This window comes from Chrysochloris asiatica, unplaced genomic scaffold, assembly GCF_000296735.1.
Source record: "Chrysochloris asiatica unplaced genomic scaffold, ChrAsi1.0 scaffold00187, whole genome shotgun sequence".
Lineage (NCBI taxonomy): Eukaryota > Metazoa > Chordata > Mammalia > Afrosoricida > Chrysochloridae > Chrysochloris > Chrysochloris asiatica.
Genome location: NW_006408705.1, coordinates 251,352 through 254,711, shown reverse-complemented (window position 1 = coordinate 254,711; position 3,360 = coordinate 251,352).

Below are 3,360 nucleotides of genomic sequence, written 5' to 3'. Positions count from 1 at the left end.
AATTTACACCACCAAAGGGCACATACTGAAAGTCTGCCTCCTGGCCTCCAGCTCTCAGTCCCTCTCTTTCCATGGATCTAGAGTCCTCAGCTGCTCCCTCTCTCCATGTCCCCATTTCTGCCTCCATCTCTAGAGTCATTTCTTCTCTGAATAAAGTCCTGCCTTCCACTTGTGCTCTTCTGCCTTGATGATCCTTGAATCCTCTGTTTCTGGACTGTGAAAGTAACTACTACCCTGTTTTTGTTACAAAACTTCTACCTTTACAATTGTGACAGGTACAAATAGTCATGATAACAATTACTATTGAATCATAAGAATCTTATCCCCATCTCTTTTTACCAGGCCCATCTAGATAAGATGAAAACTATTCAGTGGGGATTCTATCGTCCCCAGCACACTATTAAACTAAACTCTCTCTTGAAACCTTGTAAGCCAGTCTCTTTGAGATTTTATCACCCCCTCGTTTTAGGTAGCCAAAGTCTAAGTTGCCCGTCTTTATCTATCCTGTATACGGAGGGGATAGGATTGATCTTTGATGTGAACACTCCTTCCCGCTTTGTTGGTATTTAGAGTTACTGCCTCCATGAGTATAGGTCAAGTTCATCAAATTATAGCAATTTACTCTTATTTCCTTTATCAAAAATTTTTTTTGTTTGTTTTTTATCTTCCTCTAGTCGAGTTCTAATTATCAAGCCATTCAAGCTAGGGCAAATCGTACTATTTGCAAGTTTGGGTGTTCTTGTACATCTCCCCTCACTTCATATCAGCTGGATGCTTCACTCTCAGCTCTAGCCCTCTGTGGCTATGTCTTTATTCATGGGCTCAGGTGTCCCCAGGTCTCACCACAGTTTGGACCAACTAGCTTTTCCTCTTCTCTCTCTCATCTCACGGTCAATGGGAGTCTATAGAACATGGTTGAACTCAGCCCATTTCTTCATTGCTGCCTTTCCCCTTCTTCCATTCAACAGTAGACTGATGTGGTCATCAGCAAGCTTCCATGCCTGTTTATGTGTTCCCTACAAGGTTCAGTCTTAGAGGAGGGTTGTTCTGAAGGGACTTTATTGCTTGCCTTGATGGCTTTCCAGTGAAGAACTTACTTATTCTTGTAGTAGCCAGTCATACTGCCATTTTTGTTTTGGGTTTTTCCTGATGATGTTCCTTTGAAGATGTATATTCTGTTGCGCTAGCTGTTCCAGACTGGTCTGCTCCTTGTTTCTGGTGGGAGCATATAATCTTTAATCAGTACTGCCACAACATATTCCCCTGGCTAAGACCTTTTCATCATATAAAACTCAACACAAATATCTCCTTACCTGAGACAGCTTATCTGACCTACCCAGACTGCAATAGTTATTTTAATCATGTGCTTTCAAGTGGCCTCACACTCACACATAACACAGTGCTCATAATTTCTTATTGTTAGTGTTTATATCTTTGCTTTCTAGATTGACATCTTTATTACCAATATCAGAAATAATTTCTGGTATATTACAGTTGTTACAGGCACATGGATAGAATGAATGAACAAAATAAAAGCCAAGGGAAAAAATTACAAATGAGTTGAATTTTTACAATAGAAATGCAAGGTTTGTGTTTTTGTTGTTGCTTTATTTTATTAAAAACAAAGTCTGGTCAGTATTTACATAAGTAAAAAGCTGAAAAGAGTTAGAAATGAAGGAGAAATGGAAACAGGAAACATAGTGAGTAAGTAGGAAAAATTGTACTATATTGGGAGGCTTAGTATAAATGACATGAAGCAAAATATATATGAATTATTAAGTGGAAAACTGATTTGCTCTATAATATCACCCAATTTCCAGTAACGAATTTAAAAAAATAAAAGTAAAAGCAAAGCCAGGTTGTGGGCTATATATATATATTTTTTTCTGTATTGTGAAGTCATTGCTGTTAGGTGCTATTGAATTGCTTTTGTACTATAGAATGAAACACCACCCAGTCCTGTGCTATCTTCACTTCACAATTGATGCTATGCTCGAACCCATTGTTACTGTCACTATGCCAGTCCATCACATTGGGGAGTTTCCTTTTTTTTTTTTTTTTTCCTGCACCCACCACTTTACCAAGATTGATGTCCTTCTCCAGAGACTGGTCCCACCTGATAGTATGTACGAAGTATGAGAGACAAAGTCTAGTGATCTTGGCTTCAAAGGAATATTCTGGTTGTACTTCCTCCAACACAGATGTTTGTTCCAGATTACCTTCAAGAATCTTCTCCAACACCATAATTCAGATGCATCAATTTTTCTATAGTATTCCTTATTCATTGTCCAACTTTAACATGCATATGAGGCTACTGAAAATACCATGGCTTGGATCAGGCATACGTTAGTCCTCAAACTGATCTTTGTTCTTGAACACAGTAAAGAGGTCTTGTGCAGCAGATTTGCCCAATGCAATATTCTTTGATTTATTTTTATTTTTTTTTTAAATGTTTTATTGTGAGTTGTGTGATAATCTACACGGGAGAACATCAGCTTTACATTCATTCCATCATCCATCATTTCTTTGGCATAGTTATCATCCTGTCCATGCATCCTCACCCAACCAAGGGGTGTACCCAGTAAACCTGCACCCACCTCCCACCACAGTCCTCAGCCCCTTTCCATCTCCTGATCCTGAGCCCCTAGCCCCACCATCTCTTGATGTTGTCTTCTCTGCCTCCGTCCCAGACCTCACTGCCTCTCTGGGTAGGATTCTGCTCTTTGCTCTTCTCCACTGATGGTCCCAGAGTCCTCTGTTCCTAGACTAATAAATTAATCATTCCCCTCTTTGTTACAAAATGTCCATCTTTAGATTTCCAACCCTCTCAATTCCTTTGATTTCTTGACAGCTGCTTCTATGGGTGTTATGGTGAATCCAAAAGAAATGAAGTCTTTTAACAACTTCAATATTTTCTCCATTCATCATGATGCTGTTACTCCAGGGGTGAGGAGTTTTGTTTTCTTTATAGTGAAGTGCAAACCATACTGAAGGTTGTGGTATTTAATCTTCATCAATAAGTATTTTAAGTCCTTTTACTGATCCTTCTGCTTTGTTTTCAACCTTTGCATTCCAATCACCACTAATTGTCAGTATACCTTGATGTATGATTGATCAATTTCAGACTGAGGAAATTGTAAGAATTCTTCAATTTCATCATCACTGGCTTTTGTGGTTGGTGTATAAATTTGAATAATAGTGGTATTAACTGCCTTCCTAGTACATGTATAGATATTATCCTATCACAAACAGCATTATACTTTAAGATACATCATGAAATGTTCTTTTTGATGATCAGTGCAACGTCATTCCTATTCAATTTATCATTCCCAGCATAGTAAATCACGTGATTATCAGATT